Below are 14,134 nucleotides of genomic sequence, written 5' to 3'. Positions count from 1 at the left end.
AGCAGACAGGGACCACCAAGTTATGCAAATTTCAATGTTGGAATGTGGGAACAGGAAACCATTTTTCCTAATGGCAACCTTAGGGCGAACCTAGTACTATGGAAATGCTTCATTGATGATGTTGTTTTTATATGGTCTGGTGGACCTAGTCTGTTGGCGGATTTTATTAATGAACTAAATAAAAATTGTTATTTTTTAAACTTTATGGCCACCACCAGTTTTAAAGAAGTAAATTTCTTAGATTTAAATATCTTTATAGATGGGAATAGTATCCAGACAAAAATATTTCATAAACCTACGGATTCAAATAATTATATATCCTTAGACAGTTGCCACCTCCCGAGTTGGCTCATTAACATCCCAAAGAGCCAATTTATACGAGCTCACAGAAACTGCTCTAGGATGGCAGACTTTAATGATGAAGCTGCCATTTTAACAAAAAAGTTTTCCCAAAAGGGTTATGACATCCAATCCCTGCAGAATGTCAGGGACCTAGTGGGTAACATACCACGTGATAAGCTACTTCGACATAAAATAAAAGAGACTGAAAATACTATTATGGGGGAAATTCCAATTATTACTCAATATAATGCTAACAGCCATATATTTAGAAGAATTGTAACTAAACATTGGAGGATATTGAAGAATGACAAAGTCATTGGGGAAACATTGCCAGCACATCCTAGGTTCATTTTTAGAAGAGCTAATAATTTGGGCAACATAATAGCTCCCTCTATTTTAAATCCCACAATGACTTCAAGCCTCCATTTGCAACAACATCCACATGGTTTCTTTCCTTGTAGAAAATGTGCTCCCTGTAAGAAATTAGGTATGAGAAAACAGTTTTCTATCTCCAACGGATCTACAGAAGTGGTGATTAAGGACTTTATTACGTGTGATACAAAGGGGTGTGATATATTGTATTACATGCCCCTGTGAAAAATTGCATATAGGACGCACTAAACGTCCGCTACATGTTAGGATTGGAGAACATTTGCGGAATTTTTGCAAAAAATACACAGGTCACCCCCTTTCTAACCATTTTCTGTTACATCATGGAGGCTCAATAAAGGATACTAAATTTACTGGGATTAAAGTGGTTAACAAAAGTTGGAGGAAAGGCAATTTCATACACCAGATGTCCAGAGAAGAGAGCCAATGGGTATTTGAACTGGACACTTTGATCCCGAACGGCCTGAACAGTGAGATCGAACTATTTGCTTTTATTGTATAAAGTTATTATTTTTTTTTTTTCCAAGGTGATGCAGGATATATAAGAAGGATCTGTGCTGTATGGGGATATCCCTGAGGAAGGAATCCGAGATTCTGAAACGTGTAGGATTAGCAATCTAGCCCCCTGAGCGCTCTGTAGCGCTCCCTAGCCTGTCACGTGATTAATCACGTGTCTGTGACGTCACGCAAGGTCCTGCAGTGTCTCTGCACCTTGCAGGCTTTCCTAACGCGGTGTCTGTACTCTATGCAGACGGCTGCTACAGATCCACAGATAGACGATAGTCACCGGCCAGGACTACGTCTTCTTTCAACACCTTGCTCACCTTTGATCCAAGATTGTTAATTTTATCTCACTGTGGAATTTTCATGAGAAGGACCTTCTCACTCCCTGTCTGCTAAACACCGTTCTTGGAATTCCAGCACCATTATGCCAGTGCCTGCCTGAAGGGTAACACATCCTTTATCTCAGTCTAGTTTGAGACATTAGTCTTGGCATATAAAAACTGGTTTGGTGGAATTTAACCCTTAGTTATACACTACAGCACGAGTTTTTATAGCTTTGTTTTTTATGGTTTATTATATTGGACAAATCGAGTGGTTTTGTCCTTAAAACTTGCTGCTTGTGTGTGATATATGTAAAGCGTAGCGCCGACTGTTTTTACTATTGATTTACATATTCTACCTGTTTTATTTCTCCTGCAATGACAGCTTTTATCTTTCATAGAGTACAACCAGTTTCCATGAAGGTTAGCCACTAGGGCTTGCACAGACCCTGGAAGAATGAACAACAGTTACATTATAGGAGAGAAACGATAAAGGTTGCACCATAATTTAAGAACAATGATTACTCAGAACATTGAAGATGCATTACTGCCATAGAAAATGGGGACAAAGGAAAAAAGCACTACATAATGTATATATGAAATATTCATCTGCAAAAATTGCTTTGAAAAAATAGTTAAAAGGAAGGTACTTAGTGCATAAATTGGCCAATATATGTGTGCGCCCAACTGCCATGTCAAGGAAGTTTGAAAGTTGGGTCCCTGTCCTGTTTTGTTACCTATCCAGGGCAAAAAAAGCCTATGGGTCAGGAATGGACCAGGTAACTACTAAAAATCACCTGTGGCTGATGGGAGTGGGAGTGCACATGGCCAAAAAGGCTTTAATAAAAATAAAGAAAAAGACCAGCACATCCAAGCTTGTGTGAACAGACATCAACCAAAAAAAAACCATATAAGTTGAAAAACGATAAAGTTTGCACCTGTCATGATCTAGGTCGGGTTTGCTTTCTGCTTCCCGACATGGTCAGGTGGGGGTTATTATTATTATTTATTGTTATAGCACCATTTATTCCATGGCGCTTTACATGTAAGGAGGGGTATACATAATAAAAACAAGTACAATAATGTTAAACATTACAAGTCATAGCTGGTACAGGAGAAGAGTGGACCCTGCCCGCTAAGGCTCACAATCTACAAGGGATGGATGAGAATACAGTAGGCGAGGGTAGAGCTGGTCATGCAGCGGTTTGGTCGATCGGTGGTTACTGCAGGTTATAGGCTTGTCGGAAGAGGTGGGTCTTCAGGCTCTTTTTGAAGGTTTCGATGGTAGGTGAGAGTCTGATATGTTGTGGTAGAGAGTTACAGAGTAGGGGTGATGCGCGAGAGAAATCTTGTATGCGATTGTGGGAAGAGGAGATAAGAGGGGAGTAGAGAAGGAGATCTTGTGAGGATCGGAGGTTGCGTGCAGGAAGAGAGGAGACAGGTTGTGGATGGCTTTGTATGTCATGGTTAGGGTTTTGTACTGTTGTCTCTGGGCAATGGGGAGCCAGTGAAGGGATTGACAGAGGGGAGAAGCTGGGGAATAGCGGGGGGACAGGTGGATTAGTCGGGCAGCAGAGTTTAGAATAGATTGGAGGGGTGCGAGAGTGTTCGAGGGGAGGCCACAGAGCAGGAGGTTGCAGTAGTCAAGGCGAGAGATTATGAGGGCATGGACTAGGGTTTTTGCAGCTTTTTGGTTGAGGAATGAACGGATTTGTGAAATATTTTTGAGTTGAAGTCGGCAGGAAGTGGAAAGGGCTTGGATATGTGGTTTGAAGGAGAGATCAGCGTCAAGGATTACCCCGAGGCAGCGAGCTTGTGGGACTGGGGAGAGTGGGCAGCCATTTACTGTAATGGATAGGTTCGTTGGGAGGGTCACGTGAGATGGGGAAAGATGATGATTTCTGTTTTGTCCATGTTAAGTTTCAGAAATCTAGCAGAGAAGAAGGATGAAATAGTGGACAGACATTGAGGGTTTCTGGTTGGTAGGGAGGTGATATCTGGTCCAGAGATGTAGATCTGTGTGTCATCAGCATATTGATGATACTGAAAGCCATGAGATTCTATGAGCTGTCCCAGGCCAAAGGTGTAAATGGAGAAGAGCAGGGGTCCTAGGACTGAACCTTGTGGGACTCCGACAGATAGGTGGCGAGGTGAGGAGGTGGTGTGTGAGTTGGAGACGCTGAATGTCCGGTCTGTTAGGTATGATGAGATCCAGGATAGGGCCAAGTCTGTGATGCCAAGGGATGAGAGGGTCTGTAATAATAGGGAATGGTCCACTGTGTCAAAGGCAGCCGACAGGTCCAGGAGGAGGAGGACAGAGTAGTGTCGCTTGCTCTTGGCGGTTAAGAGGTCATTGGTGACCTTAGTAAGGGCAGTTTCAGTGGAGTGGTGTGACCGGAAGCCAGATTGTAAGCGGTCAAAGAGGGAGCAATAAGAGAGATGGGAGGACAGTTCAAGGTAGACGTGTTGTTCCAGTAGCTTGGAGGCATAGGGGAGAAGTGATATAGGGCGATAGCTAGATACAGAGGATGGGTCAAGAGAGGGCTTTTTGAGGATAGGTGTGATGGAGGCATGTTTAAAGCTTGAGGGGAAAACACCAGTTGTTAGTGATAGGTTGAAGAGATGGGTTAGGGTTGGGATGAAGACTGTGGTGAGGTTTGGGATGAAGTGGGAAGGGATCGGGTCAAGTGCACAGGTGGTGAGATGTGATCTTGAGAGTAGAGTGGAGAGTCGATATGTGATGAACAGCCCACCGCTGTTCGCCAATAACGCGACGGACAGCGGACCCTGTGTCACCACTATGTCACAATCCCACCACTGACACGGGTGTATCAGCGGACGGAGGGACGCGACACACTGCCGGCACACAGCTATCACAGGCACAGTGGGGCTTATCTTAGTTATCCCACCACTGACACCATGTGACCAAAATATCCAGCAAGCTAATCTCGCTCTAAGAGTTTGCCGCAGGGGGGGTTATTTTGGGTGCCCCACCACTGCTATCAATCTTCTACGAACTGCGGGGATTTATGTATATCCCACTTTCTCAGTTCCACTTTGGAACTCGCAGCTCTCCGGCGCCCCCCTTACCCTCAGGTCAGTGAGGGAACTGCACCTAGGATAATAGTCGCTGGACGGGCTGCTTGTTGTGCACGGACAATTAGGCCACCGCAGTAAGGGAATTATCAATGCTGTGGCCGCAGCCCCCCTTCAGCAATATAAGACCCTTCTGTCCTGCCAACTAGCCTAATCAATCGCACACACCACGGTTAACCTTCTCTGTCTCCCTCTGGTTTGTGGGTGGCTATTTCCCTCCGCTGTGGCTGGCAACTGGTGTCAGTGATAGTTATGTCTTCGGTGAGAGCAGCTTTCCTAACATACCCTGAGTGAGTCCTTTGCTACCTGTCTGGCCGTATTTGTATTTGCCCTTTTCCCTACCTCTGACTTAGTGTTTTCTGTGTGACTATTCCCCGCTGTGTATGACCCAGCTTGATTTCTGACCTGCCCATCTGTCGACAGACATCAGAGGCAGGCGGAGGGACCCTACCTACAGTCCAGCCCCTATACACTAAAAGGTTCTTCTGATCAAACTTCAAATAAGGATTAACCCCTTTCCGACATATGACATACTATGCCATCCAGGTGATCCAGGCCTGTATGACCTTGGACGGGATAGTACATCATACATGATCAGCCGCGCTCTTGGGGGGAAGCATGGCTGAACCTGGCCGGGTGTCAGCTGATTCTCATAGCTGACACCCGGCACTAAGTGCCATTAGTGGTCACGGACTGCTCCCAGCACTTTAACCCCCGGAACACTGCATTCAAACATGATTGCTGCATTTTGGTTGCATGCAGAGGGGCTGTCAGCTGTGACAGCATCTCTGCCTTTGGATCGGAGACCCAGTGGCATGATGCGGGGTCACGATTGCTCCACTTGGTAATCCAATGTCGTCATGATAAAATCTGAGTTACCAGAGCTCAGAGACTTCCTGTCATGTGCAGTACATGTCAGGAAGTCTGTGAAGTCAGTGTGCACAAAGTTCAGTGCTGACAGCTTACATGGCATGCAGATCTGGATGCTTATAAGTGATCAGCCTGCACAAAATCAGTGTCCCATAGTGGGAAACAGTGTAAAAGTAAGAATGAAATAAAAAAAAAATTTTTAAATAATTGTAAAAATATTTTAAAAATAATAAAGAATAATAATAAAAAAAATCAATATTTATTCCATCATTAAATCAATATTTGAATAAAAAAATCTAAACAAAAAAAGTACACATATTAGTATCGCTGCATCCATAACGACCTGACCTATAAAACTGTCCCACTAGTTAACCCATTTAGTGAACACCATTAAAAAAATAAAAACCAAGGCAAAAAAACAATACTTTATCATCATACCAATGAACAAAAAGTGGAATAACACGTGATCAAAAAGATGGACATAAATAAAATGTGGAACCGCTGAAAATGTCATCATGTCCCACAAAAAGCAAGCCACCATATAGCTCCATCACCGGTAAAATAAAAAAGATAGCTCTCAGAATAAAGCAATGCAAAAATAATTATTTTTTCTATAAAATAGTTTTTATTGTATAAAAGTGCCAAAACATAAAAAAAAGACATAAATGAGGTATCACTGTCATCATACTGACCCGAAGAATGAAACTGCTTTATGAATTTTACCACACGCAGAGCGGTATAAACGCTCACACAAAAGAAATTCATGAATTGCCGGTTTTTGTTCATTCTGCCTCCCATAAATCTGAATAAAAAGAGATCAAAGAGTGTCATGTGCCCAAAAATGGTACCAATAAAAATGGCAACTCGTCCCACTAAAAACAAGACCTCACTAGTGTTGAGCATTCCGATACTGCAAATATCGAGTATCGGCCGATATTCGCGGTATCGGAATCCCAATACTGAGTTCCGATACTTTTTGCATATCGAATACTGGAATCGGAAGTCCCATAATGCATTGAGCCAGTTTGATTTGATTCAGCCAATGAGGAATCCTAAGAAGTGTGGGCACATCCTGTTAGAGCATGTAGGCATGTTAACTAATGGAATGGCTGTGATTGACTGCGAGCAGACCACCCAACTGCTCCTCCCCCAGACACACGCTGAACAGTGATCTATGGAAAGTGAAACTAGTGAGGGAGGAGGAAACGACCAGTTCTCATTTCAATGCCAGGTGTTCTATAGGATTCAGGTCTGGACTCATTGCTGGCCACCTTAGAAGTCTCCAGTGCTTTCTCTCAAACCATTTTCTGGTTTCTGGTGAGCGCCGCTGATCACAGCCGGGTGTCAGCTGATTATCATAGCTGACACCTGGCACAATGTGTCAGGGGCAGTCACGGACCGCCCCCGACACGTTAACCCCTTGTACACCGCAATCAAACACGATCGCGGTGGTCCGGGGGTTAAAGGGAAGCATCGGCAGGGAGGGAGCTCCCTCCGTGCTTCCCTGAGCCCCCCACGGCAGCGCAATGTGCAGCGCTCCTGCGGGGGGCTCTTTCCCTACAGGTCCCCGGTCCAAGATGGCGACGGGGACCTTCGGGGGCCTGTAGGAAGCTGACTTCCTCACTGCCTGCAAAGCGCAGGCATGAGGAAGTCTGCAGCAGTGCCTGTGACAGATCGCTGATCTGTCACAGGACAGTGATGTCCCACCTGGGACAATGTAATAAAGTTAAAAAAAAGTGTAAAAATAATTTTTAAAAAATCGCTAAATAAATTAGTAAAAAAAAATATATATTCCCCAATAAATTCATTTTTTGAAAATAAAAAAAACAATAAAAGTACACATATTTGGTATCTCCGTGTCCGTAATGACCCGCACTATAAAACTGTCCCATTAGTTAACCCATTTAACAAACCCCTTAAAAAATAAAAATAAAAAACGAAGCAAAAAATAATTATTTATTATCATACCTCCGAACAAAAAGTGCAATAACGCGCGATCAGAAAGACGCATAAAAATTTCCATGGTACCGCTGAAAACGTCAGCTTGTCCCGCAAAAAACAAGCCACCATACAGTGTCATCTGCAAAAAAATAAAAAAGTTATAGCTTGCAAAATAAAGCAATGCAAAAATAACTATTTTTTATATAAAAGAGTTTTCACTGCATAAAACCGACAAAACATAAAAAAACGACCTACATGAGGTATCGCTGTAACCGTACTGACCCGAAGAATAAAAACACTTTATCAATTTTACCGCGCGCGGAACGGTGTAAATGCACCCCCCAAAAGAAATTCATGAAACGCTGGTTTTTGTTCATTCTGTGTCCCAAAAATCAGAATAAAAAGCGATCAAAAGATGTCACATGCCTGAAAATGGTACCAATAAAAACGTCAACTCGTCCCGCAAAAAATAAGACCTCACATGACTCTTTGGGTCAAAATAAAGAAAAATTATAGCTCTCAATATGTGGTGAAGCAAAAACTATTTTTAGAATAAAAACGTCTTTTAGCGTGTGACAGCTGCCAAGCATAAAAACTGCCATAAATAGTAAATCAAACCCCCCCGTTATCACCCCCTTAGTTAGGGAAAAATAATAAAATTAAAAAAATTTATTTATTTCCATTTTCCCATTAGGGTTAGGGTTAGGGCTATGGTTAGGGTTATGGCTAGGGTTAGGGCTAGGGTTAGGGTTAGGGTTAGGGCTGAGATTAGGGTCAGGGTTGTGTTGGGGTTAGGGTTGGAGTTATAATTGGAGGGTTTCCACTGTTTGGGCACATTAGGTGCTCTCCAAATGCAACATGGCGTCTGATCTCAATTCCAGCCATTTCTGTGTTGAAAAAGTCAAATGGTGCTCCTTCCCTTCCAAGCTCTGCCATGCGCCCAAACAGTGTTTTACCCCCACACATAGGGTATCAGCATACTCAGGACAAATTGCAAAACAACTTTTGGGGTCTAATTTCTCCTGTTACCCTTAGGAAAATAAAAAATTGGTGGCAAAAATATCATTTTTGTGTAAAAAAATGTTTTTTTTATTTTCACTCCCAGGCGTTATAAACTTCTGTGAAGCACTTGGGGGTTCAAAGTGCTCACCACACATCTAGATAAGTTCCGTGGGGGGTCTAGTTTCCAAAATGGGGTCACTTGTGGGGAGTTTCAATAGTTTAGGTACATCAGGGGCTCTCCAAACGCAGATGACACCCGCAGACCATTCCATCAAAGTCTGCATTCCAAAACGTCACTACTTCCCTTCCGAGCCCCGACGTGTGCACAAACAGTAGTTTTCTCCCATATATGAGGTATCAGCGTACTCAGGACAAATTGGACAACAACTTTTGGGGTCCAATTTCTCCTGTTACCCTTGGGAAAATAAAAAAATTGGAGACTAACTGATCATGTTTGTGGAAAAAATACGATTTTTTTATTTTCATGCCTGGGCATTATAAACTTCTGTGAAGCCCTTGGGGGTTCAAAGTGCTCACCACACATCTAGATAAGTTCGTTAGGGGGTCTAGTTTCCAAAATGGGGTCATTTGTGGGGGGTTTCCACTGTTTACGTAGATTAGGGGCTATCCAAAGGCAACATGACACCTGCAGACCATTCCGTCAAAGTCTGCATTCCAAAACGTCACTACTTCCCTTCCGAGCCCTGACGTGTGCCCATACAGTAGTTTTCTCCCACATATGGGGTGTCAGCTTACTCAGGACAAATTGGACAACAATGTTTGGGGTCCAATTTCTCCTGTTACCCTTGGGAAATTAAAAAAAATGGGGTCACTTGTGGGGGGTTATCCTTATCTGAAAGACCTTAATGACTATAGACCTGTAGCATTGACATCACACCTGATGAAGGTACTAGAGAGATTGGTTTTCACACGTCTCCATCCTCTAGTGAGCTCGGATATGGACCCTCTCCAGTTTGCCTACAGGCCGGGCATTGGTGTGGATGATGCCATTATCCACCTGCTAGATAGGACTCTCTCTCACCTGGAGAAACCTGGGAACACTGTGAGAATAATGTTCTTCCATTTCTCTAGTGCTTTTAATACCATACAGCCAGGTCTACAGAGAGACAAGCTGGGCCTTGTTGGCGTGGACCTCCAACTCTCCACCTGGATCCTTAACTACCTCACGAACCGACCTCAGTTTGTAAAGGTTCGGGACAGTGTGTCAGACACGGTGATCTGCAATACAGGGGCACCTCAAGGTACAGTTCTTGCCCCTTTTCTCTACACACTGTACACTGCGGATTTTAAGTGCAACTCATCTAGCTGCTACATGCAGAAGTATTCTGATGACTCTGCAATAGTAGGCCTCATCACAGGAGGAGATGAAAGAGAGTACAGAGATACTAACCAAGCTTTTGTGGAGTGGTGTCAGAGGAACCACCTTAGGATTAATTCCGGGAGGACCAAGGAATTGGTGGTGGACTTTCACAAGTGAAAAAATCCACCAGTAGTGGTGAACATTCAGGGAAATGACATTGAGATAGTCGACACCTATAAGTACCTTGGTGTGATCCTCAATAATAAGCTTGACTGGGCCCATCACTTGGATACAGTGTACAGGAAGGGCCACAGTAGGCTTTATCTGCTCAGAAGGCTGAGAGCCTTTGGAGTTAGGGGGGCACTCCTTGCATCCTTCTTCAACTCTGTTGTGGCATCAGTCATCTTCTTTGGTGTGGCGTGCTGGGGTAGTAGCATATCAACCAGGGACAGTAATAGGCTGGACAAACTGATTAGAAGGGCCAGCTCTGTCCTGGGATGCCCCCTTGATCCAGTTCAGGAAGTAGGCGACAGGAGGATACTGGCCAAGATGAGCTACATGGTGCAGAATGATTTCCATCCCATGCATGAGACCGTGACAAAGATGTGCAGTACTGTCAGTCACCGGCTACTTCATCCTAAATGTGAGAGGGAGCGCTATCGAAAGTCCTTCCTTCCTGCTGCAGTTAGGCTGTATAACCAGCACTGTCCAAAACGGAGAACGACCCAAACAGTGAACTGATAGATCCAAAGTTGTGATAGTCCGGTTATATTTTTTTTTTTCGTATATGTACCTACCTACTGTCAATGTAATGCCTTTATGCATCTGTATCTGTACTTGTTCCTGCCTTGCTGCTGTAATGCTCTGAATTTCCCCATGGTGGGACGATTAAAGGATTATCTTATTTCTTATTTCTTATTTCCACTGTTTAGGTACATCAGGGGCTCTCCAAAAGCAACATGACACCCGCAGACCATTCCATCAAAGTCTGCATTCCAAAACGTCACTACTTCCCTTCCGAGCCCCAACGTGTGCCCATACAGTAGTTTTCTCCCACATATGGAGTGTCAGCATACTCAGGACAAATTGGACAACAACTTTTGGGGTCCAATTTCTCCTGGTACCCTTGGGAGAATAAAAAAATGGGGACTAAAAGATGATGTTTGTTGAAAAAATACGATATTTTTATTTTTATGCCCGGGCGTTATAAACTTCTGTGAAGCACTGGGGGGGTTCAAAGTGCTCACCACACATCTAGATAAGTTCCTTAAGGGGTCTAGTTTCCAAAATGGGGTAACTTGTGGGGGGTTTCCACTGTTTAGGTACATCAGCGGCTCTCCAAAAGAAACATGACACCTGCAGACCATTCCATCAAAGTCTGCATTCCAAAACGTCACTACTTCCCTTCCGAGCCCCGAAGTGTGCCCATACAGTAGTTTTCTCCCACATATGGGGTATCAGCGTACTCAGGACAAATTGGACAACAACATTTGGGGTCCAATTTCTCCTTGTACCCTTGGGAAAATAAAAAAAATTGTGACTAAAAGATCATGTTTGTGGAAAAAATACGATTTTTCTATTTTCACGCCCGGTCTAGTTTCCAAAATAGTGTCATTTGTGGGGGTTTCTACTGTTTTGGCACATCAGGGGCTTTCCAAACGCGACAAGGTGTTCGATCTCAATTCCAGCCAAAAACGTCAAATGGCGCTGCATCCCTTCCGAGCTCCCCCATGCGCCCAAATAGTGGTTTACCCCCACATGTGGGGTATCAGCGCACTCAGGACAAATTGCACAATAACTTTTAGGGTCCTGTTACCCTTGGAAAAATAAAAATTGGGGGTGAAAAGATCATTTTTGTGGAAAAAATATGATTTTTTAATTGTACCGCTATACGTTATAAACTTTTGTGAAGCCCTTGTGGGTTCAAAGTTCTCACCACATATCTAGATAAGTTCCTTGGGGGGTCTAGTTTCCAAAATGGGGTCACTTGTGGGGGGTTTCCACTGTTTAGGTACATCAGGGGCTCTCCAAACGCGACATGGCGTCCGATCTGAATTCCAGCCAATTTTGCATTGAAAAAGTCAAACGGCGCTCCTTCCCTTCTGAGGTCTGCCATGCGCCGAAACAATGGTTCCCCCCACATATCAGGTATCAGCGTACTCAGGACAAATTGCACAATAACTTTTGCAGTCCAATTTCTCCTGTTACCCTTGGTGAAATAAAAAAAATTGAACCTGAAATATTTTTTTTGTGAAAAAAAGTAAAATGTTCTTTTTTAAAATATTCAAACAATTCCTGTGATGCACCTAAAGGGTTAATAAACTTCTTGAATGTGGTTTTGAGAATCTTAAGGGGTGCAGTTTTTAGAATGGTGTCACTTTTTGGTATTTTCTATCATATAGACCCCTCAAAGTGGCTTCAAATGTGATGTGGTCCGTAAAAATTAAATGGTGTTGCAAAAATGAGAAATCGCTGGTCAATTTTTAACCCTTATAACTTCCTAACAAAAAAAAAATTTTGGTTTCAAAATTGTGCTGATGTAAAGTAAACATGTGGGAAATGTTACTTATCAAGTTTTTTGTGTGCCGTATCTCTGTGATTTAAGGGCATACAAATTCAAAGTTGGAAAATTGCGAAATTTTCAACATTTTCGCCAAATTTCCATTTTTTCACAAATAAACGCAAGTTATTTAAATGCAATTTTACCACTAACATGAAGTACAATATGTCACGAGAAAACAATGTCAGAATCAACGGGATCCATGGAAGCGTTTCAGAGTTATTACCTTATAAAGGGACAGTGGTCAGAATTGTAAAAATTGGCCTGGTCATTAGCGTGCAAACCACCCTTGGGGCTTAAGGGGTTAATATATTTATATACAAAAATGAACATATCAATATAACATTGAGAAATAAGGAGCGGGGTCGATGGGTCCTGTGCACCAGCTTTGTTGCGCCATCAGCCGCACCTTAGGACCTCAACCACACCACATCAGTTCGAGGACCAAACCACCCTTGGGGCTTAAGGGGTTAACCTATAAGGAATGAAAGGGTTTATTTTAATTCCGATATTTCTGTCCCATTGACTTGCATTGGTTTCCGGTATCAGAATCGGCGATATTCGATACTTTTTGGTTATCGGTCCGATCCAATCCGATCCAATATTTCCCGATATCAGAAGGTATCGCTTAACCCTAGACCTCACATGACTCTGTGCGTCAAAGTATGGAAAAATTATAGATCTCAAAATATGGTGATTCAAAAACTATTTTTTGCAATAAAAAGCGTCTTTTAGTGGGTGACAGCTGCCAAACATAAAAACCCGCTATAAATAATAAATCAAAGCCTCATTTATCATCTGCTTAGTTAGGGAAAAATAATAAAATAAAAAAGCGTATTTACAGTGCCTTGCGAAAGTATTCGGCCCCTGGAACTTTTCAACCTTTTCCCACATATCATGCTTCAAACATAAAGATGCCAAATGTAAATTTTTGGTGAAGAATCAACAACAAGTGGAACACAGTTTTGAAGTTGAATGAACTTTATTGGTTATTTCAAAGTTTTCTGGAAATTCAAAAACTGAAAAGTGTGGCGTGCAATATTATGCATGCAAGGCACTGTATTTTCCCATTAGGGTTAGTGTTAGTGCTAGGGTTAGGGTTAAGGTTGGGCTAAAGTTAGAGTTAGGGTTGGGGCTAAAATTAGGGCTATGGTTGGGGCTAAAGTTCGGGTATGAGCCAAAGTTAGGATTAGTTTTGTGGTCAGGGTTATGGCTAGGGTTGGGATTAGGGTTAGGGATGTGTTGGGGTTAGGGTTGAAGTTAGAATTGGGGGGTTTCCACTGTTTAGGGACATCAGGGGCTCTCCAAACGTGACATGCGTCTGATCTCAACTCCAGCCAATTCTGCGTTGAAAAAGTCTCCTTCCCTTCTGAGCTCTGCCATGTGCCCAAACAAAGGTTTACCCCCACATATGGGGTATCAGCATACTCTGGAAAAATTGCACAACAACATTTGGGGTCCAATTTCTCCTGTTACCCTTCGGAAAATAAAAAATTGGGGGCAAAAATATCATTTTTGTGAAAAAAATAAGATTTTTTATTTTTACGGCTCTACATTATAAACTTCTGTGAATCACTTGAGGGTTCAAAGTGCTCCCCACACATCTAGATAAGTTTGTTAGGGGGTTTACTTTCCAAAATGGTGTCACTTGTGGGGGGTTTCCACTGTTTAGGCACATCATGGTCACTCCAAATGTGACATGGCATACTGTTATGAATGGGTAACCGAGGAGAAAAAACAACACAAGCTAAGTCTCAGAAAACCAGAGAGGTTGGTAACTATGCAGAT

This window comes from Dendrobates tinctorius, unplaced genomic scaffold (assembly GCF_039654945.1).
Source record: "Dendrobates tinctorius isolate UK_male_01 unplaced genomic scaffold, ASM3965494v1 ptg000290l, whole genome shotgun sequence".
Lineage (NCBI taxonomy): Eukaryota > Metazoa > Chordata > Amphibia > Anura > Dendrobatidae > Dendrobates > Dendrobates tinctorius.
Note: the sequence above shows the minus strand (reverse complement) of the source record.